At 42.2% G+C, this 24,276-nt stretch overlaps 1 long non-coding RNA gene across 3 annotated transcripts in view; it reads right to left on the bottom strand.

Annotated features, from left to right (window-relative positions):
• LOC112130500 (uncharacterized) overlaps positions 1 to 24,276 on the bottom strand; it is a 254,038-nt gene that overhangs the window by 85,381 nt on the left and 144,381 nt on the right. Inside the window, exon 5 of one of the 3 annotated variants that reach the window (XR_008517372.2) lies at positions 7,556 to 7,746. The exons of 1 other annotated variant lie outside the window; for it this stretch is intronic. This is a non-coding gene — a long non-coding RNA (uncharacterized LOC112130500). The remainder of the gene's footprint in view (positions 1 to 7,555; positions 7,747 to 24,276) is intronic. One more of the 3 variants, XR_008517369.2, reaches the window with a different exon arrangement.

Raw genomic sequence — 24,276 nt, 5'->3', positions numbered from 1 at the left:
CCTAGGGGACAGAAATACTGAGGAGCTGCCTGTGAATTTGTCTTTTAAATAAATGGTCCTTCCCATATGAAAATTATCCTCACCGGGAAGCTTTACCTTTTGAATGCTTTCTCTCCTAAATTGGTTCTCAAACTTGACTATGCATTAGACTCACCCAGAGAATCTACCGAAAATGCAGATTTCAGGAGCCCATTCCAAGCAGCTCTTAGCTAGGCCCAAAAAGATGGCTCTTGTTTTCTAGCTGCTCCCAAGATTTTAATTTGCAAACAGGTTTGAGAACCACTTGTCAGTCAATTTATGTGACAAATCCATTTCAAATCCCTAGTCAAACATTGTGCTGTGGAAGCCCCCAGACAGGCCTGCCCACATTACAACAGTACGGTGGGAGACATTGGTCTAATAGCCCCCTTACTAAAAGCATCATAAAGCCTAGGTGTTAACTCTTGCCCAGGGAGTGTTAGAATTCTGTCCCCTGGCTCCCTTCCTCAGGCAGTTAATGAGGGGGTTAAACACAAGAGTTTTGGAATCAGACAAATCAGACCTGGGCCCGTGATACTCAAGAGCTACATACCGGCCAGGCACAGTGGCTCATTCCTATAATCCCAGCACTTTGGGAGGCCGAGGCAGGCAGATCACCTGAGGTTGGGAGTTCTAGACCAGCCTGACCAACATGGAGAAACCCTGTCTCTACTAAAAAAAATAAATACAAAATTAGCCAGGCAAGGTGGCGCATGCCTGTAATCCCAGCTACTCGGGAGGCTGAGGCAGGGGAATCGCTTGAACCCAGGAGGCAGAGGTTGAGGTGAGCTGAGATTGTGCAATTGCACTCCAGCCTGGGCAACAAGAGTGAAACTCTGTCTCAAAAAAAAAAAAAAAAAAAAAAAAAGAGCTACATACCATTGGGTCAGTTACCTCACTTGGCTAAGCCTTCGTTTACCCATCTGTAAAACGGAGGTTGGATGATTTTGTTAAAGCTGTCATAACAAAATACCACAGACTGGGTGGCTTAAACAACAGATTTTATTTTCTCACAATTCTGGAGGCTAGAAACCTGAGACGAAGGTGTCAGCAGGGCTGTTTTCTTCCAAGGCCTCTAACCTTGGGTGTAGACAGCCACCTTCTTGCGCTGTCACACGGACTCCCTCTGCATATGAGTGTGTCCTAATTTTTTTTCTCATAATGACACCAATCATATTGGATTAGGGTCCCTTCATATGACCTCATTTTAACTTAATTGCCCCTTTAAAGACCATAGCGCCTGTTACGGTTACAATCCTAGGTAACGGGGAATTAGGGCTTCAACATAAGAATTTTGGGGGTACAATTCAGCCCAGAACAGAGGTAATATGGTCATGATTAAATAAGATAAGGCACCTGAAGCTGAGGCTGTTGGACGCTCTCAGAAGACGTAAACTCCTGTTTCCACGCCTACCAATTTTGGTGGCACTATGTAAAAAAATCACCTTCAAGAAGTGGGTGTCACACAGGAAAACTGGCTTTGCTTTCAGGCAATAATCTCCTTAAAACATCTGGTCCACCCCCACCCCTACCCCTCGACTGGTGCAAATCAACCCTAGCGCTGGAATCTGAGCAGCTGCAGCCACACAGGCCCGTTTCCTGAGGAGGCCTTTGCCGGAGGCTGCGTGGAATCCGAGCTTAACACTTGAGACTGGGCTTCTTTTCACAGGCACTGAGGGCTCAAGCACTTTGTTGCATCTAATCCTTTTTCAGAAGAAGGAGAAAGGCATTTTAATGCGGCCACAAAATCCTCAATTTGGGCTTGCAAAGGGCCCTGGTGGATTTTCACACTTGGCCTGGTCTCCCTGAAAGGTACCAGAAACAAGGCCAGCGACCCACACATGGGACTATCTGATGGTGCAAGGAACAGGGGACCATGGGCCTCTGGAGCCTGAGGGTGCACTCCACGTGGACTGGATTTTTGCTTCTTGGGTGTGGTCTGCTGTGAACGTCCACTGCAAGATGATGTCCCCTCTCTGCACCATGAGGGAGCCCAGCACTCCCAAAACACACTGCTGCAGAGGCTGGGGCAAAGGAACTCATCCCTGCACTTCCTTGTTACTCATTAGGGTGCTAAGGTGAAAGGAAGTGAGTTTTGTCTTTTTTTTTTTGAGACAGAGTCTCACTCTCGCCCAGGCTGGAGTGCAGTGGTGTGATCTTGGCTCACTGCAACCTCTACCTCCTGGGATCAGGCGATTCTCCTGCCTCAGCCTCTTGAGTAGCTGGGATTACAGGAACCCACCACCACGCCTGGCTAATTTTTGCATTTTTGGTAGAGATAGGGTTTCACCATGTTGGCCAGGCTGGTCTTGAACTCCTGACCTCAAGTGATCTGCCTGCCTTGGCCTCCCAAAGTGCTAGGATTATAGGCATGCACCACCGTGCCCGGCCAGGAAGTGGGTTTTTGGGAGCCCTCAAAGCAGGCAAATGCGAAGTGCCATGACCACAAATGCTGACCAATGCCCTGGTGGCCTCGAGACCTCGGGGTGAATGCACAGCGCGCTTTTGTCCACAGCTGTGCTTTGGGGCCCACAGTCTGCTGTAAAAGGATGCTGGCTTGTAAGAGATGAGGGTAGGCCGGGAGAAACCTGGATGTGAGTTTGGAGATCTGGGCAAGGAACTTTTCATCCTGGGTCTCTGGTTCTTCATTTGGTTACATCAATTACCTACAATATTCCAGCTCTAATGTTTATGATTACCAAATTCCATCCACACCTAGACTAACTAGATGTGACGCTTCTGGTTCAGCCCAGCTAGAAATCAAGCATTGGATCAGAAAAAAAGTGACATCTACTTTTGAAAATGGAGAGACATTGAGAGAGAGAGAGAGAGAAGCAACATGTTATCTCAGCAAACCAAGCTCAAGGACCTGTAATTCTGTCTGGAATTATGGACATCTATAATTTTCCCTGATTTCTCTGGGGGAATAGCCCAGCACAGATCCAAGGAACCTGCCCTGTTGTTGTTGTTGTTGTTTTTTCCAATAGGTCTCGGGTAAGGTCCAGGCAACTGTATTTTGCATACTCCAAGTAATTTAAAAGCTTGCCAAATTATGAAGGTCTCTGTTTTAAACCATTTGCCTCTTGCCTAACCAGACTTTCTGGTCTTGCCTTGTTCCAGACTTTTGGCATCCTAATCTGAACAAAATCATCTAATCTGAATAAAATCACTACCCACATTTACGAAGTGGCCCAAACTATCCATCTAGATTCCACCATTAACAGAAGCCTCACCAAGGTATAGAAAGATTAAGACAGTGGCCCGGGGAGCCATTTATATTCTCAAAAGTGATCTGAATCTTAGCAGAATGGGCAACAGGCCTTGCTTGATGGGATTCCTGGGCCTGGCTCTGCTTTGAATTTTGGCCTCAAACATTGCAGAAGCTCTCTTTGCCTCTCAAAATATGAAATATCCAAATGGGCAAAGTCTAGCTTGAAGACGAATCTTGGTCTTCAGCCCCATGACAGACACTACCAGGAAACTAGACTGCAAACCCCAAGGCCCAAGACTTCCTCTACCTGGGGGTATCAGGTATGGAATTGGCACTCAACGCCTTCTTGGTGGCAAGTGTTGCTTGATGAAACCAAAGTGTCCTCCAGGTTTCCTCTTGCTCGTTAGGAACCAGCCCACACAGCAGGAGCTGAGCAGCAGGCAAGCGAGCCAAGCTTCATCTGTATTTACAGCTGCTCCCCATCACTCGCATTACTGCCTTAGCTCCACCTCCTGTCAGATCAGAGGCAGCATTAGATTCTCATAGTAGCATGAACCCTATTGTGAATTGCGCATGTGAGGGATCTAGATTGCTGCTATTTATGAGAATCTAATGCATGATGACCTGTCACTGTCTCCCCTCACCCCTAGATGGGACCATCTAGTTGCAGGGAAACAAGCTCAGGTTCCTACTGATTCTACATTATGGTGAGTTGTATAATTATTTCGTTGTATATCACAATGTAATAATAATAGAAATAAGTGCACAATAACTGTAATGCACTTGAATTATTCTGAAACCATCCCCCTGCACCCCGTCCATGGAAAAATTGTCTTCCGTGAAACTGGTCCCTGGTACCAAAAAGGTTGGGGCAAAACCTGGGCACGGTGGCTCACACCTGTAATCCCAGCACTTTGGGAGGCCAAGGTGGGCAGATCATAAGGTCAGGTGTTCCAGACCAGCCTGGCCAACATGGCGAAACCCCATCTCTACTAAAAATACAAAAAATAGCCAGGCATGGGGGTGGGCACCTGTAATCCCAGCAGGAGGATCGCTTGAACCCAGGAGGCGGAGGTTGCAGTGAGCTGAGATTGTGCCACTGCACTCCAGCCTTGGCAACAAGAGGAAGACTCTGTCTCAAAAAAAAAAAAAAAATCTGTGTTAGATAACAAAGAATGAACGATAAAAGTAACATGTGTATTAGGCAGAAAACTTGGAAAATATTAAAAAATCTAAAACAAAACAAAACAAAAGCAACTCTTATCCTAACACCTAGAGATAGCCACTGTTAATAATTTTCTGGTGCATCTGCTCTACATTTTGAGTAGATAAAATGTATGGTTAGACCCCTTGTCTTTCAAGTCCTGCACTTTCTCCAGCCTCTACTCTTTTCTCCTCTGTAGTTCTTTAATGGGTTATTTCTCAGAAAAGAATGTCACACTCATTCACACCAAGGTATAATTGAATAATAATAGCTGAGAGTATTACTTTGACTAGGCAAGTTCTATTTTTAACAGACTTAAAGCTTTCAGATGAGAGAATAAAGCAGTTAGCACTTCTCCCCCGCCACTTCCTCTATCTCAGCTATCTCAGAATCCACTACACTTAAAATGATTAGATCTGAAGTCTAGGACCAGCATTGTCACAGTCAGCCATTATTGTGAACTTAGACAAGTAATTTCACTTTCTTATGTCTTTTCTGTAAAGTAAAACGGGTTAAGCCAGGAAGTAATAACTCATTAAAGTCAAACACTCTTTTTTTTGTTTGTTTGTTTTTAGATGGAGTTTCACTCTTGTCGCCCCAGTTAGAGTGCAATGGCGCGATCTCGGCTCACCGCAACTTCCACCTCCCAGGTTCAAGCGATTCTACCGCTTCAGCCTCCCGAGTAGCTGGAATTATAGGCGCCAGCCACCACGCCTGGCTAATTTTTTGTATTTTTAGTAGAGACAGGGTTTCACCATGTTGGCCAGGCTGGTTTCAAACTCCTGACCTCGTGATCCACCTGCCTCGGCCTCCCAAAGTGCTGGGATTACAGGCGTGAGCCACCATGCCCAGCCAGGTCAAATACTCTTTATTCCATAATTGAATGCATATATATGTACTTACGTATAATATTTAATATTATTATAATTATATCTTAGATATAAATATATATTTATGTATTTAATATTTTATTATACAAATTTCAAACAAATTAAAAATAGAGGAAATAGCACAAATTACCTCTATTTACCCATCCTTGGGCCACAAAAAGCATAAATTCCTGGTCCTCTGATTTTACTTACATTGCCACCTAGTTCTCTTCAAGTACCAAGTTATTTTGAAGCAAATCCCAAACATTATACCATTTCATATGTACATATTTAGTATATGCCTTTAAAAGATAAGAAGTCTTTATTTAAACAAAATGATTGTCATGCCTGAAGAATGAAAAATAATTTCAATTTCATCAAATAACCATTCAGTGGAACTGAATGTGTTTTTGTGCATATTTATGTAGGCATGTTCAGGATTTTGTTTTATTTTGTGTGGTTTCAGGAGCCAAATCTACAAGTTCCAACGAAGTCCTTCCTAGATGCAGAGAGTGCTAATAATGTCTTAGTTGGGGCGCTTGCCCCCAGATGGAGCTTGGAACAATAAAATAAACAATACTAAGTGCCAGGCACTCAGTACATTGCTAAGAAGAGCTGTTGGTGCCTTGCTGTAAGAGGGTGAGAGAGAACGAAGAAGTTATCTTTGGGAAGCCTGACCTTGATCAGAAAGACTTCATCAAGGAGATGTGGCATAACCTGGGGCTTAAACTTAGGGATATGCAAGAAGAAGAAAGGGATGATGTGAGAACAAAGAGAAAAACCAACTCACTGGGAGGCTGAGGCTGGCAGATCACTTGAGTGCAGGAGTTTGAGACCAGCCTGGGCAACATGGTGAAACCCCATCTCTATAAAAAAATACAAAAATTGGCTGGGCATGGTGGCACACACCTGTGGTCCCAGCTATGTGGGAGACTGAGGCAAGAGGATCGCTTGAGCCCAGGAGGTCGAGGCTACAGTGAGCTGTGATTGTACCACTGCGCTCCAACCTGGGCCCTGTCTCCAAAAAAAAAAAAGAAAAAGAAAGAAAAGAAAAAGAAAAACCAACTCATTTGACTTCACAAGCTAATTTCCATGAAGACAGGATGCATGGGGCAGTTTGAGTTTGTGTTAATCTCTTATTCATCTACTTGTCTACTTGTCAAACTTGTATTGAAATCTAGATAACACCCTAATTAGATTTAATGTGTGTCAGGGTGGGTGGGGGGAGATGGTACAAGAAACAGAGACACAACGTTAGAAAGAGGCATTGAGAAGCAAGCGCTCGGTGTTTGTTGTGTAATTTCTCATAGGGGGTGGTGACATGTGATAAATCTGAATGATTTTTATATATAGTAACAAAGCAACTTGGTAGTTTCATGAAACAAATTGTCCTGTATTGAGGAGGGACCTAGAATAGAGGCAGACTCTAGCACTTAGGGTGGACCAACCCGGAACTGTTCCATTGCCAAATAGTAGCCTGCTGGTCCCTGGAAGTGATTTTTAGTTAATTCTCATTCTGCTATACTACTCTGTAACTTTTGACCATTGATCTCTTCCTTTTATTAAAATTTTTTAAAATGAAACTTGTAAATCCACAGAGTTTAGGGTTAGATAGTTTGTGGGTATTTTTGGCTTGTTTGTTTGTTTGTTTGAGGTAGGGTCTCTCTCTGTTGCCCAGAGCTGGAGTACAGTGACATGATCCTGATTCACTGCAGCCTCACTGTCCCAGGCTCAAGCAATCCTTCCATCCTAGCCTCCCAAGTAGCTGGGACTACAGGCATGCACCACCATGTCCTGCTAGTTTTTTTTATTATTATTATTTTTTGTAGAGATGGGGGCTCACTATGCTGCCAAGGCCAGTCTCAAACTCCTGGCTCAGCATTCCTCCCGCCTCAGCCTCCCAAAACGTTGGGATTACAGGCGTGAGTCACCATGCCCAGGAAGATAGATTTAAAGCTTATGATAGAGAGCAGTTCCTCAACTCTCCATTTTCCCTCTGCCATTTCCTAATTCTAAGGCAATCACTTTCATTTTAATGGATTCTTTTGATATTTACATCCATATATCTATAATAACATGACTTCATTACTATTTCTTGGTGTTTTCATCTTTTGCATTGAACATTGACTTCCTCTACAGATCAAAAAGGATTTTACTCTTTCACATAACACACAACATATACACACAAGAGCATGCACAAGTGCTTGCGGGCACACACACACACACATACACACACACACACACACCCCTTACCTCCATTCTTCCTCTATAGTTTCACTGAAATTCTGCAGATTCATATTCAATGCTCTTCAAGTAAATTAAAGTGGAGGCCAGGCCTGAAGAATCTCTGAGCAGACAAAACAAGTTAGGCCTCATAAGTGACCTAAACCTTGCTTGATTGCAAACATAAGCAAAACTTAACTTCAGATTTTTCTTGCAAATGCCTGTATTAAAGAAAAACATAATTTAAGCTCAACCAATCAGAAGTAGCCAAAAACTTGTAATTATTTAATTAGGGATTTTCCAGTGGGACTGATATGGTTTGGATGTTTGTCCCCACCCAAATCTCATGTTGAAATGTAATCGCCAGTGCTGGAGGTGGGGCTTGGTGGGAGGTATTGGATCATGGCGGCCAATCCTTCATGAATAGCCATCCCCTTGGTGATGAGTGAGTTCTCACTATAAGTTCACATGAACTCTGGTTGTTGAAAAGTGTGTGCACCTGCTCTCCTCCCCTGCCGCCATGCCTGCTCTTGTCATGTGACTTACTGGCTTCCTCTTCACCTTCCGCCACCAGTGGAAGCTTCCTGAGGCCTCACCAGAAGCAGATGCCAGTACAACACTTCCTGTGCAGAACCATGAGCCAATTAAACCTCTTTTCTTTATAAATTACCCAGCTTCAAGTATTTATTTATAGCAATGCAAGAATGGACTAACAGGCATAGACCAAATAAGGCAACTGGATAACTATATCCAATCAAATTTTTCTTTGCTTTACTTCTGTATCTGTCCTATAAAAGCCTCCTGCTTTGTGGTCTGTTGGTGGAGCTCTTGAATACTCCTCGTTTGGAGCTGTCTGATTAATGAATCATTGTTTGCTCAAATATATTCTTTAAAGTTGTGCTTCAATTTATTTTATTTTTCTTTTAGAGACAGGATCTTGTTCTGTCACCCAGACTAGAGTACAGTGGCACGATTATAGCTCACTGAATTCTTAATGTCCTGGGCTCAAAGGATCCTCCTGTCTCAGCCTCCCAAGTAGCTGGACTACAGGTGTGCCCCACAACTCTTGGCTAATTAAAAAAAGGTTTTTGTATAGTCAGGGTCTCGCTATGTTGCCCAGGCTGGTCTCAAATTCCTGGCCTCAAGTGATCCTTCCACCTTGGCTTCCCAAAGTACTGAAATTACAGGGGTAAGCTGGAGCAACCAGCTTCAATTTACTTTTTAACAATGTTTACATTGTTATAATTCTGTAAATACTGTGAATCACTGAACCATAAATACTATGTTTATTTTCCCATTTCTGAACAGCTTTTGCTTTTCCTGAGGTTAACAATTGCCTTTTTTACCTGACTTACTTTCTCTAATCCATATAGGTAGATATTTTGTTTTTTATAAACAAAGACAATTTTTTGTTTGTTTTAATCATTTGTCCCCAAACTGTGCCCTCCTCTCAATTTGTTCAAGCACAATAATTCCACCTTTTTGAAGCAGTCTCTTCTGGAACCTTCTGGATTGTTGCCCTATAAGTCTACTATGCAGTTATTATATTAGTGCAGATTTCCTTCACCTCCCTTCTATGATGGAGTCTCTGTTTCCTGGACCATACATCTTCCTCTTTTAAAATTTTACTCCTTTTTTATTTAAAAAAAAAAAAACCTCCAATAGCTTTAGTATAAGGCCTGGAATGTCTGAAAACCTATTTTTTATACCCTTACATTTGATTAATAGTTTTGCTGGGTATAAAATTCTGCCTTCAGAAATATTTTTTCTTCAAATAGTGAAATATTTCTCCATTGTCTTCCACCATATTGCTTTGGAGAAGTCCAATGCCATTCTGATTCTTGATCCTTTGTATAAAGAATGTTATCTTTTTTCTCTCTGAAAACATGTAGGATCTTCTCTTTATTCTCATCATGATGAAATTTCACAATGATTTGTCTCAGTGAATAAATTTTCATCCATCCATAGTGCTAGGTACAATTTTGAAACTTGATACCTTGGGAACTTGATACCTTGGGAACTTGATTCAGGAACTTGATACCTGGGAAGTTTTCATGAATTGCTTCTTTGGAAAATTGCCTTCCATTGTCTCTAAATCTACTTTCCATATTTGGATGTTAGACATTCTGGTGTGGTTCTATAAATTCATTATTTCTTCTCTCCTATTTTCCATGTTTTTGCTCTATATCCTGAGAGATTTTCTTAATGTTTTTACTTCTCCTGTTTCCAAGCACTTTTGTTTGTTCTCTGAATGTTTGTTTAAAATTATTATCTTACACAAGCAACAAAAGAAAAATAGACAAATGGATTGCATCAAACTAAAAAAACTTCTGCAAAGCAAAGGAAACAATTAGTGGAGTGAAGAGGCAACCTACAGATTGGGAGAAAATATCTTCAAATTATACATTGCATAAGGAGCTAATATCCAAAATATACAAAGAACTCGAACTACTGAAAAACAAGAAAACAAATAACGCTTTTAAAAAACAGCCAAAGACATAAATAGACATTTCTCGAAAGAAGACATACAATGAGCAAAAGATATATGAAAAATGCTTAACATCTCTAATCATTAGAGAAATGAAAATTAAAACCACACTGAGATATTACCTTATACATGTTCAACTGGCTATTAGCAAAAAGTTGAAAGATAAGTATTGGTGAGGATATGGAGGAAAGGAACCCTTGTATATTGCTGGCAGGAATGTAAATTAGTACAGCTATTACGGAAAACAGTATGGAGGTTCCTGAAAAAACTAAAAATAAAATTATCATATGATCCAGCAACCCCACTTCTGAGTATATATCCAAAGGAACTGAAGTCAGCATGTTAAAGAGATGTCTGCACTTCCATGTTCACTGCAGCATTCTTCACAATAGCCAAGATATGGAAACAACCAAAGTGCCTGATATAAAAAATATTTTATACACACGCACGCACACACAAATGCAATACTACTCAGCCTTAAAAAAAAAGAAGGGGACTTCTGTCATTTACTACAACATAGATGAACCTGGAGGACATTTGGCTAAGTCCGAGAGAACTGGTTTGGAGCAGAAACACCACATGATCTTATTTATATGTTGAATCTTAAAAAGTCAAATTCATGAAAACTGGGAGAAGAATGGCAGTTGTCAGATGCTGGGGCGGGGGAGAAAAGGAGAATGGAGAAAGGGGAGATATTCGTCAAAGGTACAAAGACAGGAGAAATAGGTTCTGGTGATCTGTTGCATAGCATGGTGACTATAGTTAATATACATTATATTTAAGAATAGGTAACAGAGTAGATTTTAAATGTTCTCACCACAAAGAAATGATAACTATTTGAGGTAATGAATATATTAATTAGCTTGAATTGATCACTTCACAATGTGTACATGTACTGAAACATCACATTGTAGCTCATAAAATAAATACAATTATCATTTGTCAATTAAAAATAAAATTAGTGTCTTATTCTTATTTCATGGATGCAGTAGCTTATTCTTATTCTCTAAGAATAGTAATGATTAATAATTTTTAAACATTTCTTCTCCCTTCATAGCTTCTATAACTTATGTCAGCTCCAAGTTACTTTCCATCTTTCTCTGGTTCTGCCTTAGAGGCTGTTCTCGAATACCAAATGGTCCTTAACTGTCTCCCCGTATTGAGTAATGGGGCACTAAAAGCTGATGGTAAGTTCTGTGTGTTTACATGGGGCTTTTCAACTCTGGGCTTCAGCACAGTGACCTGCTTGGGCCGTTTCCCTGGGGAATCTTGGATGGCACTATCTATGAGTCTTTTCTCTCATACTATTGGAAGAGCTGCAGTGAAGGCTTCACAAGCTCTCCTGTGAAAGCTATAGTCCTTATTACCATTATTCTGGAAACATGATCAGGAAAATGACCAGTGATCTCAACACTTGGAATGCGAACATTTCTCTTGCCTGACATTGAAGAATAAGCAAGGAAGGCTGGAGATCTAACTACTTCTTAAAAGGACCTAAAGGATGTTTAATCTGTCTTTCTGCTTGTAGATCCACCTTGATTCCCACTTCCATAGGTCTCTGGTGACACCAGTTTCTGAGCAACTGGGTTGACTTTAGCTTGCCCCACTGGCTGCTTATGGTTCCACTTTCTCAGCCCTGTTGCATCAGTTACTGTATTAGTCCAGGTTCTCCAGAGGTCAGAACCAATAGGAAGCATGTTTATATAAAAGGGAGTTTATTAGGGAGAATTGGCTCACATGATTACAAGGCAAAGTCCCACAATAGGCCATCTGCAAGCTGGGGAAAGTGAGAAACTGGTAGTGGCTCAGTCCAAGTCCGAAAACTTCAAAGCCAGGGAAGCCAACATTGCAACCTTTAAGCCAAAGGCCTGAGAACCCTCAGGGAAGCTGCTGATGCAAGTCCCAGAGTCCAAAGGCCAAAGAACCTGGAGTCTGATGTCCAAGGGCAGGAGGAGCAGAAGGAAGTGTCTGGCACGGGAAGAAGAAAGAGGGCCAGAAGCTTCAGGAAGCCAGCTCATTGCACCTTCTCCTTCTGCGTCTGCTCTGCTCTAGCCTTGCTGGCAGCTGATTGGATGGTGCCCACCCACATAAAGGGTGGGTTTTCCTCTCCCAGCCCACCAACTTCAATGTCAATTTCCTCTGGCAACACCCTCACAGACACATCCAGAAACAATACCTTACCAGCCAACCTCAATCCCATCAAGTTGACATCTAATATTCACCATCACAGTTACCAAACTTACATTTGCTTTCCAAACTTCCGGATTTTATTGCTATTATCATTGCTTCTGTTCTCTTCATTCCGTAGGTTTATATGTCTTCCAAAATACCTCCCCCGTTGTTGCTTTAGTGAGGTTTCAGGAGGGACTGGAGGCTAACCCCTACATTCAACTCGCCATCCTTGAGTGGAAATCCCCACTCATCTCCTCTCAATGGCCTTGGCTTTGGGACTCTTCCTTTCCTATCTTTATCATAAAAATGATCGCGTAAACAAAACCAAAGCCAAAGGCTTCTCCAGTGCCCATGACCATTTTATTAACTTTGCTTTAATGTGGGAAGAGAAATCTCTTTCCTCATTTCTTCACTTGTTGTGGAGCATCTAACAGGAGCAATGAAGGGAAGAAGACTTAAGAGCAAATTCCAAAGAAGGACCGAAGCAATTCTTCCCAATCCTTGGAAAACAACCCTAGCCAGATAGATCTTGATAAGCCCAGTGAACAACCTCATGGTGCGTGCGCTGCCCCCTGGTGGGCAGGCTGGTGCTGCTTTTAGGGTTCTCAGCTCTCCAAGATGGTCCAGGGAAGACCAAACATCGCCAGGGGAGGAGAGATTTGAACTCAGACTAGAAGAGAAGAGGAGAAAAGACGTTCTATATCTAAAATTCTTTTTCATTTTTTACCAATCAGTGTGTCTATGCCAGCATCAATCAATACACCCACTGTGTGTGGCCCATAAAGATAGTGAGATGTTGGTCAAAGGGATATAGCATTACTGAAGGAACAGGTATTTCTCTGGCTTCTAGGATGTTGCTACCCTTGCACAGAAGTAAAGTGCCCTTTGTAAGGAAGAAGACATGTCATTCCACATAAATTGCACCACCAGTCATGTCATCCACACTACCATTTTCTTAACCATTTTACAGCTGCGCTATCCAACAAGGTGGCCACTACTCACATGTGACTATTTAAATTCCAATGGATTAAAATGAGAAATTCAGCTTTTCAGTCACTCTAGCCACATCTTAAGTGCTCAATAGCCCTATGTGGCTACCACACTGGACAATGCAGGTAAAGAACATTCCTGTCATTCCAGCAAGTTCTACTGGACAGTGCTGCTCTAGAGCCCTTGAAGGTGCCTGGAAGTTTCTGTGATTCTCACAGACAGACTTAAGCACACCCTTATCTGTGTTCCTACAAGTCTGTGTTCCCACCTTGGCCACAACATTCATCACAGTCTGACTTGAAATGGAGTCAGTCAAATCATATGCCTGTCTCTTCTCCTTGACCATAAACTCACTAGGGCTGGGACCAAGAAATCATTATTTGCAATTATTCTTAGCAGAGCCTGGCAAAGAGAAGTCCTTGAAGGAATATTAGTTGAAGGAATGACTCGATTATAAACTCCCTGAGGGCAGGTCCAGAATATTCTGATTTTTGTATTCCCCACAGTTCCTCAAGCAAAGAGGGAACCTCAGTAAATATCTGTTGAGTGATGGCATCCTGTCACATCCATCAGCCTGAAGACAGACCTTAGAGTCACTGAGATAAAAAGCCAGATTGCCATGGCCCCTGGACTCACCAAATGCCTCTTGCCTCTGCCCCTGCATATCTGTCTCCTCTGGCTTTGCACCCCCCAGTTTGCCTCCATGTAGCAGGTCTGATCACAGGTAGCTCCCATCCCACTGTCCACATACACCCAGATGCATGCACGCCCCATGCTCATGCCTGCCTTTGTCGCTTGGACCTCCTCCTGCCCTTCCATCCTACTCACTCTTCAAGGTCGGCAGAAGCTCCGCCCTCTCCCTGCATCTGCTCCACCCACTCAGGCCCAGCTGATTTCAGGGAATTGGCCTGGAGCCCTTACAAATCCCCAATGTCTCCCGTTTTTAAATTCTTCTTATAATTCTAGGTAACACACTATACTGTATTCTCGAATTCTTTGTGACTGTTTTCAGCCACTAGTTTTTCTTTTCAACTGATGGCAAATTCCATGAGGATTTTACTCTTATTTTGTGCTGAAGTCCTTTCTAGAATGGAAAAGGCAAGGCGAAATCCCAGTCCAATCACATTTTATAAATAAAGAGCTGAGTGCAGTGGCTCACGCCTGTAATCCCAACACTGTGGGAGGCAGACGCAGGAGGATCACATGAGCCCAAAAGTTCAAGACCAGCCTGGGCAACATAGCGAGACCCCATCTCTACAAAAAAAATTCTGAAAATTAACCAGCCATGGCAGCACATGCCTGTGGTCCCAGCTACACCAGTGGCTGAGGCCAAAGGATCACATGAGCCCAGGAGTTTGAAGTTACAGTGAGCCATGATCACACCACAGCACTCCTACCTGGGCAACAGAGAGAGACTCTGTCTCTAAAAATGAAATAAATATGAATAAGGAAACAGAGCCAGGGATTAAGGTGACCTGCTCAGGGTCACTCAGGTGAGAGCCTTATCTGCCTCACTCATAGATTTGGACCATAGATTTGTGCAGAGAAAGTTCAACCAATATGGAAAGAACCATGCTTCTGAAGGACTCTGCGTCAGCTCCTTAAGCCCAGCTGCACTGGTTTCCTGCCTGCCTTCAGCTCACCAGCCTAGCTAGAGGAGCGGCATCTACCTTAGGCCTGGAAGAAAGTCTACATGCAGAGGAGGTGTCAGCTGTTAACTTGACAAAAGATAAGAGCCGAGGTCGTGATCTCCTAATGGCCAGCCAGCCTATTAGTTTAGCAATATATGTCTCCAATGTCAGAGCCATGCCTGGTGGAGGTTTGATTTTTTATTATTCAGGAAGCACCTTACTTGAAAATGAGAGAAACCGCTAGCAGCTGCTGGAAGTCCCTTCTCTTAAAATAATGACAAGCAGAATCTTCACCTAAGAAATTTGGCTACATGCTACTTCCGTTCCACTGTGCCCTTCTACTTCCTGGGTACCAGAGCAGAGAAATGGTTCAAACCTGTGGGCTTATAAAAAGAGGGTGCCAATCAAATGTAAATGATGATCCTATTAAATAATGATTTTCATTTAAACCCAGCAATACAAATTTATCAGACTTCGTGATTAGCTCCGTGTCAAATAAACTTTGCTCTTTTTCATTTTTTTAAAGCAGTTAATTTGTGATATTTTGCGATAATTTTAGGGTTGAGGTTGGGCTTTTTTTTTTTTTTTTTTTTTTTTTTCCAGTAGTGACCAAAAAAATCTTGCCGCACTCCGTCTCCTGAGAATGTTGGGTCGAGTTTTTTGATCCCGGTGACTCATTGATTTGCGGGCTGATGTAGTGCGAGGGGTCCTTATTAGTGGCGTCTGTCCCTGCTGTAATGTTTTTGTTATTTTTCCTCATTTGTTCACTCTGACATCATGTCATTACAGAATGGTGCTGTTCAGGCCCTGCCTCGGCTGTTCGTTAGCGTGTGTTTAATGAGCAGCTTAATTGAGCTGTCTAGTAGGCCACCTGTCGCCCTCCGGACTTATTAACATACTAATGGCCTGACATTGTATTCTCTGACAGGCAACAGGGCTTACTGATTTGATGTCTGGACATGGGGATTTTATGCAGGAATGAGAGCAGGCTTTGGGAAGGAGGTTTAAAAAACGCAAATTAACTCTTTGGTATCTATGTGTTTATGGCTCTCTTGTGGAAAAAAAAAAAGTTCAACCCCAGGCAGGCAAGGCAAGCATGTTATGGGAAGGAGCCCGGCTCTATCCTTGCAAACCCAGTTGTGGTTCTCCAGGAGAAAATATGCTCCGCATGAGAAGAGTAGGCTTTGTTTCAATTACAGTGTTACTGTGAGGAACTGCCTCAAAGGAGAAATCTTCCGCAGCCCCAGGGAAAGTTATGTGATTAGACTTTTTCTACTGTAGCTAAACAAATGAAAAGTAGCAATTCTCCTTTTGAGGAATTGAGTGTGGTCTGTCTGCGCCCCGCCCCCCTCCCCCTCCTGCCCCGCTTTTTTTTTTTTTTTTTTTTTTGACAGGGTCTTTATCTGTCACCTAGGCTCTAGGCTGGAGTGGCACCATCATAGCTCACAGCAGCCTTCAACTCCTGGGCTCAAGTGATCCTCCCATCCTGAAGCAAGTAGTTGGGACTATAGACATGTAACACCAAGCTTGGCTAATTTTTGTTTTTTGTTTTTTGGGTTTGTTTCTGTTTTTGTTTTTGTTTTAGAAACAGGGTCTCGCTGTGTTGCCCAGGCTGGTCTGGAACTCCTGGCCTCAAGTGATCCTTCCACCTTGGCTTCCCAAAGTGTTGGGATTACAGGCATGAACCCAGCCTGTTCCCACCTTTGAAATCCAGCCGAGGGCTGGATGGTGAACACTGGGCTGATGGGAATGGCTTAGAGAACTGGCTGGAGCTATCACATGCACGTTTGTAGAGAAAATTGGTTTTGTTGGTGTTTTTCTTCTGGGGTTGCGTGATTGGGTCTTTTCTGTCCTGGGAAATTTCAGGGGTGTGAGCATTAGTCACAGGCCACAGGAAGACTCAAGTCCAAGGACAACACAGAGAGATGGCTTATACAGGGGGACTGGATGTTCCTTTTCTGTCCCTTAACCTTTCATTCCTAGTATCTCCTCCTCCTTCAGTGCCTGCACACAGGACGAGCATAGACATAATTATAAAGAAAAGGCTTCGTGAATTTTAAAGAAGTCAGTCTATGGAAGGGTCATGACTAAGGGCTGAGCCAAATCTCACCAGCAGCTGTGGAGGTGGGGGTGGCAGCCCATCAGGGGGCTCGGGTTGGCTGCAGCCTCCTTGGCCTGGGCTGAGGTTCCTGCCAGGTTAGCCAAGGAGCTGCAGGAGGCTAGGTCTGCAGAAAGAGCCAGAAAGCATTCCAGAGGCCGCTGCCCGGAAGCTGCGTTCCAGAACTTGGCTTGCAGCTGGCAGACTCTTTATGCAAAGCTGCAAGTGAGTTCCCTTCCTCCTGGCCTCTGAGCAGGGGTAATGCTGCAATGGGACAGTCACACTTCCTTCTCCTCGCTAGTCCCCAGCCATGGCAGGAAGAAAGCATGGGGAAGAAGAGCAGGAACCTACCCACTGTCTATCTAATCCCTCTTTCTTTACCCCCTCCATCTTTTTTTTAGAGACTTGGTCTCACTCTGTCTCCCAGGCTAGAGTGTAGTGGCACGATCATAGCTCACTGCAGTCTCCAACTTCTGGGCTCAAGCAATCCTCCAGCTTCAGCCTCCCAAGTAGCTGGGACTACAGGTGCATGCCACTGTGCCTGGCCTAATCACTTGTGTGGGAGGAGGAGGAAGAGGAGGAGGAGAAAGAGGAGGAGGATCATAGCCTTCATTTTTATCTCTTAAGCTGAACCTTTTATAAACATAATCGCATTTAAGTTTTTCACCCCAGGGTTTCTCAATTTCAGCACAACTGACACATTGGCCCTAATAATTCTTTGTTGTAGGGGACTGTCTTGGGCAATGTGGGATGCTGAGCTGCATCCCTAGCCTCTACCTACTAGGTGCCATTCACATCCCCAACCCAGCTGTGATAACCAAAAATGTCTCCAGACATAGCCAAATGTCTGTCACTGGACATCCGGCAGGGGGAGTGTCCCTCAGTTCAGAAACACGGGTCTGGAGGTAGGTGTACCACCCTCAGTTTGTAGATGAGAGGCAAACACTCTGTGAAAGAGGAATAGAAGCTTCACAGCTAGTAGGAGGCAGAGCAGGACTTAGACCTGCTGTCTGTTGGCTCTCATGCCCTGGCTCATTCCTCTTCACAATCCTCCCCAGTCATGGTGTCACCAGTGGTGGCTCAGCTGTCCACGTTCCAGTGCTGACCATCAGAGATCTATCGTAGGTCAGATGTTTGCTAAGGATTTTATATATCATCTTTTAAAATCCTCTCAATATCCCTTTGAGATAGGCACTATTATTAGTCTCTTTTAAAAGATGAGGAAACTGAAACTCAGGAATTAAGTAACACGTCCAAAGACAAACGGCTGCTAGGAGAGAGTCTCTCTCAGGCAACTCTGGCTTCAAAGCACAATTGTTTTCTAATACAGCACCCAGAACTCCAGCCATCTGCACCTAGAGACCTCCATGCTTAGGATCTATTCTCTTTTCTTGCCAAGAAGGAGCAAGCACTTCCTCCCTCTATTTCCCTGGCGGACCAGGGTGCTGTGCCTGTTAAGTTCCCCAAGGCCAATTGTGATGGTTAACTTTGTGTGTCAACTTGACCGGGCCACAGGATGCCCAGATATTTGATTAACATTATTCTGGTTTTTTATGTGTGGGTGTCTTTGAATGGGATTCATATTTAAATCAGTAGACCTAGCAGAGCAGATTGTCCTTTCTCATGTGGGTTGGCTTCATCTAATCAACTGGAGGCCTGAATAGAACAAAAAGGCCAACCCTCCCCCAAGTAAGAGACAATTCCTCCTGCCTGACTGCCTGCAAACTAGGACATCAACTTTTTCCTCTCTTCAGACACAAACTGAAACATCAGCTCTTCCTGGGTCTGGAGGCTGCTGGGGCTCCACTGGGTCTCCAGCTTGCCAACTCACCCTGCGGATTTTTGAACTTGGCTTCCATAATCATGTGAACCAATTCCTTAGACGAAATCTCTGTCTATCTCTGTATACATTGTATTAGTTCTGTTTATCTGGAGAACCCTGACTAACACAGCATTTGTTCAGCTTTTACACATGGCAGCTTCTTATATCCCCACATTTTTAGCATTTCTGTTTCATTTTGCTTTAGGACTGACTTGTAACCAATATGTATGCAACCAATATGTATGTTTCTTAAAAATGTAATCTGAGACTAAAGATGTCAAACATATTCTTTTATTGTTGGCCATTTGGATAATTTATCATTCTGTGCTATATTCTAGATGAGTTCCTCCATAATGATCTTCCAGTTTGTCAATTTTCTCTTTAGCTATCCAATCTAAAGTTTATCCCATCTATTGGGCTTTGTAAATTTCAGTAATTAGCTGCTTTGTCCTTTTAATCCAAGATTTCTAAATGATTCTTTTTCATATCTATCTATCTTTTTTTCATTTCTGTGTGGTTCAAGTTCTTAATTTCTTGTCCTTTTTTTAAAAAAACATCCTGTTCATCTTTCCTTTAACTCTTAGAAGATATTCAGCATAGTGACTTTTTAAATCATTTTCAGATTACATCGTTGATTTCATTTTCTCTTAAGTGATTTCATCTCTTGACTTTTAATTTTTTTTGAATAGGTGCTAGTTTATTTTTGGTTTATTTCATTTTGTTGCAGTGGCCCTGTGCTCACCATTCCTTTTCTAGTGGTTTCTTGTCTCTATGTGCCCTCTTAGAGTCTCTGGTTCAGAATCACATCTTACAGTGGGCTTTCAGAGTGTTCATCCTACAGAGATAACTGGGGATATTTTAGTTCTAGTCACTGAGCCACTTAGTAAAATGGCCAGATGCTGGATGCAAGGCTGTATTTGCCTTCTCTCATCTTCTATTTTCAGTTATGCAGGGGTTGATGGAAGCATTTTATATTCTCTTATAAGAGGGAGCCACATTCCGCCCTGGCTGTGTTCTTCTGCCTCCAATCACTCTGCAGAAAATGAACTCTCTGCTTCCTTTGACTGCTTGCAGATTCACAACCCTGTAGGCTGCTAGCTTCAGTAACTGATTTCTGTTGTGAGTTTCTTGCCCACAGAGATGTTATCTTTTTTTTCAGCATGGTCATTTTTAAAAACTCTACCATTACTCTGCATTGATACAGATGGGGGGGGGGCTCGAAGCATAAATCTTGATGGGGTTTAACTTTCCCCGTTGTGTATATTTCTCATGACCATTCTGCAATATTTTATCAAAAAAATCTCCCTACAGGAAATAGTCGCCTAGTTGTTACCTTGGCTTTACAAAATGCTATGATTAGGAAGTCAGAGTGCTTAGTGGTCTAAAGACTGTGTGGGTTCAAGTCCCAGATCTATTACTTATTCGTTATGGAAACTTGGGCCAAGTTATTTAATGCTTTAAGCCTTATTTTCCTCATCTGCAACATACATCAATAATATAACTTCCTGCAGTTGTTCTGAGGATTAAAGAAGATAAGCCATGGGAAAACACGTCCCACAGATTCTCTGTGAGAATTGACTGCGAGAGCACACAGTCAGCCCTCAATAAATGTCTGCCATTATTATGATAGTTATTACTTCTTGGTTAGAACCAAATATGCAACTTTAGAATAGCATTATTTTTTGAAAAGTGCTCCAGTGGCCTGAATGGCAGAAGAGAGAAATGCCAGTAAATAATTCACTTCTTACATTTTTCAAAGTACCTTCATATCTTTTATCCTTAATCCCTCAACAAATCTGTATTCCTTTTTTTTTTTTTTTTTCATTTTACAGATGAAGAGAAAACTGAGCCATAGGATGAAGAGAAAATTGAAGCACAAGATTACTGCGTGCTTTTGACCATAGGCACAGGAACGAAAAGTCGCACTCACTTGACACTCTCTGGGACATAAGAAGTGCTACCATTTCTTGAAAGGAGATTAGGAAGCAGCCCTGGGAAACCCTGGTACCTTTGTGGAAATTGGCACTCTCCACTTCCCTGCTGAACTGTCAGTGTTGCTGTGCTGTTGGTGGTCTTGGACCACCGAGATCATATTAATACCAACAACAAGCCAGCAACTCAGAGGGCTGCCATTTGCTTCTCCAAACCCATTCTTCACTCACGTCTGCTCTGTTCTGTGTCCTTTATCTGCATGGGTTATAGCAACAGGTTCCCTACTCTCTGGCTCCTGGCTATGTCTGACCAATGGCAGAATGACCAACGATTTAGAGAATCAACCTGGGACAGGGCCATATAAGACTATAAAACAGGCTGGGTATGGTGGCTCACGCTTGTAATCCCAGCACTTTGGGAGGCCAAAGTGGGAGGATCACTTGAGGTCAGGAGTTCCAGACCAATCTGACCAGCATGGTGAAATCCCATCTCTACTAAAAATACAAAAATTAGCCGGGCGTGGTAACACACACCTGTAATCCCAGCTGCTCGAGAGGCTGAGGCAGGAGAATTGCTTGAACCTGGGAGGCAGAGGTTGCAGTGAGGTGCTGAGATTGCGCTGCTGCGCTCCAGCCTGGGCAATAGAGCGAGACTGCATCTCAAAAAAACAAAAAACAAAAAAACACTAAAAATCAGGGGAGGCGGGTATGCGGGTAGGGAGAGCATTAGGAAGAACAGCTAAGGAACGCTGGGATTAATGCCTAGGTGATGGGTTGATCTGTGCAGCAAACCACCATGGCACATGTTTACTTATGTAACAAACCTGCACATCCTAGACATGTACCCCAGAACATCCTAGACATGTACCCCAGAACTTAAAAGTTGAAGAAAAAATAAAATAAAATATTTTTACAAGACTAAAAAACAACCACCACTCCCCACAGTAACATAATATATGATAAGTACTTATATACACATGTGTTATTACTTTAACATGAAGATATGAAAAATAGGTATTTGTTTAAAATTTATATGTTATTCAATATTTTCTGTTATATAAATGCTATTATTTAAACAAAATAATTGTAGTACTAGGTAATAGTGGCAATTAAGAGTAATTCATAGCAGGATTAATTAACAAATAATATATGAGAAAACAATATTTTTATAATGTTTCTTTCTGTCCTCTGATACCAGAAATTTAACTGTTTATTGGATTCTTAAATTTTGTAAGCTACATTGTTGTATATCTCTAAGATACATAAATGTAAGCCTTTTAAAAGAAAACATAAATACAATAGGACTAATTAAGTAGATATCATCTAGATTTAATAAAAAATAGCAATGATTTTTTTCTATTCAATGATACAGTAGGATATTTTTACTCCTTCTGTTTCCTCTTCTACTAATACTTCTCTGAACTCCCGAGAGCCTTTAGGACATCCTTATTTCTCTTGCATGTAGTAGAGAAACTCAACATAGTCAAATGTAAAATTCACTTTGTCTTAAAGGTGTCTTCTTTTTCTGAGACGGAGTCTTGCTCTGTCACCCAGGCTGGAGTGCAGTGACGTGATCTTGGCCCACTGCAACTTCTACTTCCTGGGTTCAAGCAATTCTCCTGCCTCAGCCTCCTGAGTAGCTAGAATTACAGGTGTCTGCCACCATGCCCAGGTAATTTTTGTACTTTTAGCAGAGTTGGGGTTTCATCATGTTGGCCAGGCTGGTCTCAAACTCCTGACCTCAAGGGATCTGCCTGCCTCAGCCTCCCAAAGTTCTGGGATTACAGGCATGAGCCACCACACCCAGCCACAGCTGTCCTCTTATCAAGCCCATATTACACTGAGCCCTGGTGTCAGCCCAAGGTGATGACATTGAGCTAACAATGTTCTCAAAAAAAAGCATTTTAATGTGGAGCCCCTGCTGGAATTAATGGTTAATTTTATGTGTCATCTTGGCCAGGCTACGATGCCCAGTTGTCTGGTCAAACACTACTCTAGATGTTGCTGTGAAGGTAAGTTTTATATGTGATTAACACATAAATCAGTAGACTTTGAGTAAAGCAGATGACCTTCCTTAATGTGGATGGGCCTCTTCCAAACAGTCAAAGGCCTTCAGAGCAAAGACTGAGGTTTCCCAGGGAAGAAGGAGCTCTGTCTCCAGATTGCAATATAGAAACCCTGCCTGAGTTTCCAGCGGATTTTGGACTCAGGTTTGCAACATCTACTCTTCCTTGAGTCTCCAGCCTGACACCTGCCCTTCAGATCTCAGCCTTGCAGCCCCAGTTGTGTGGACAAATTCCTTCACATAAATTTCTCAATGGATGGATGGATAGACAGATGATAGATAGATAGTAAGATGATAGATTTTTTATTGGTTCTGTTTCTCTGGAGAAAGGGTAATAATAATATATAGTAAACACATACATTCTGTGAAACCCTTTTAAAATTTTGCCAAGTAATACACTAGCAAGAACAAGTTTTTAGACACATAAGAATTAGTTTGCAGCTCTCCAAGATTGTCCATCCACTTTGTATCTAAAGACCTGTTTTGGTAAACCAGATGTTTCTCATTGAGATCCTTTGTATCAATAAATTAGTTACATGAGTTAGTCATGTCCAAAATGGCTATCATTTTACATAGTCTGAAGTACATTGGATGGCATTGTAAGTTAAACCTTTGTTTCTCACAGAAAATGATATTAAAGCACAGAGATAATTTTAATTTTTAAGATCTTCAATTGGATTACAAATAAACTACCGATTTAGTAGAGAAATTGAGAAAGCAGTGTTGCCATTTTCTGTTTTTTATAGTTTTAAACCTGCTTTATTATTTTTTTTAAAGTATCACTTTTTTGGAATGAATCTAAGCCTTATTTTCCTCATCTGCTAAGTCCTTTTTTTTAATGAGTTTTTTTCACAATGTCCACATAACATCAAACAACTGAAGTCCAGTCTGCCCATCCTTTTCTATGCTCCTTATGGGCTCTTCAAAGATCACCAAACAGTTTTGGAGAAAGGGCACATAAGTTCTGTTTTGCTGTAATCCTTGTCTCCATTATCAGCCTCAGTGTATTTCCAAATTAAACAGGGACATCCTTCTTATCCCAAACTTTGAAAATATGACTTTGCAATAGACCAACAATTTAACACTTTCTGTATGGCAGGGAATGATAATAGCCACCTTGTAGGCACGTGTCTAAGGAGACTATCTCCTACCATTTCTAAAAGTCAAAAGTCTCATTGTTTCTACACATTTTGAAAGAAACGAAAGTTGACCAAAAGCTTTCATTATGAAATCATCAATATCCCAGATAAGCAAATCACACCCCCTAAATACATAACAATTAGCAGAAAAGATTTTTGCATTTTCATTGGTAAGAAGTTTATAGACTGAAAAGAATTTGCCAAAATTTACCTTTGCATTCTCAGTTATATCTGTAGGTAGATTAACAAAGTCTAGTTTTTATTTTTATTCTTTTTATGTATTTATATATATTTTTTGTAGTGATGGGGGGTGACATGGTTTGGCTGTGTCCCCACTTAAATCTCATCTTGAATTCCCACGAGCTGTGGGAGGGACCAGGTGGAAGGTAATTGAATCATGGGGACAGGTCTTTCC

This window comes from Pongo abelii, chromosome 22 (genome assembly GCF_028885655.2).
Source record: "Pongo abelii isolate AG06213 chromosome 22, NHGRI_mPonAbe1-v2.0_pri, whole genome shotgun sequence".
Taxonomy (NCBI): domain Eukaryota; kingdom Metazoa; phylum Chordata; class Mammalia; order Primates; family Hominidae; genus Pongo; species Pongo abelii.
The sequence above is the reverse complement of the archived record's forward strand: the minus strand, read 5'-3'. Positions and strand labels throughout refer to the sequence as shown.